Here is a 437-nt window from a genome sequence, read left to right as displayed (position 1 = left end):
GGGTAGGGGCGGGAAATAATTTTAAAAAAAGAGGTCTTGGGACTTTTTTAATTCAAAATTTTATAGAGGGGCAAAAGCAACGTTTACCAGATAGAATGCTGATTTTTTTAATATATTTACAACAGTATTTGTGTAAAAAAAACAAACAAAAAAGTGAGATTGTTAAAAGTAATTTTTTCTTTGTTTTCTTTTTGTTTTGCATACACTGCCACTAGTATCTTCTCTTTTATTATATATATATATATATGAATATATATATATAAATATATATTTTATTTTAAATTGAGACTGTTAAGGTTAGCTAACCTGCTTCCAGATAGAGGAGGGAGGGGGGAGAAAGCTGATTCTGAATTCTTATTTTTAAATGAGGAAAGATGTTTCTTCAATTTCTTTTCTAGTATTATAATTCTTTTCTTTTGGTTGGTTGTTTTTTTTTT

The sequence above is a fragment of the Gavialis gangeticus genome, unplaced genomic scaffold (assembly GCF_001723915.1).
Source record: "Gavialis gangeticus isolate Ggan-Ray unplaced genomic scaffold, GavGan_comp1, whole genome shotgun sequence".
NCBI classification, from domain to species: Eukaryota; Metazoa; Chordata; order Crocodylia; family Gavialidae; genus Gavialis; species Gavialis gangeticus.
Note: the sequence above shows the minus strand (reverse complement) of the source record.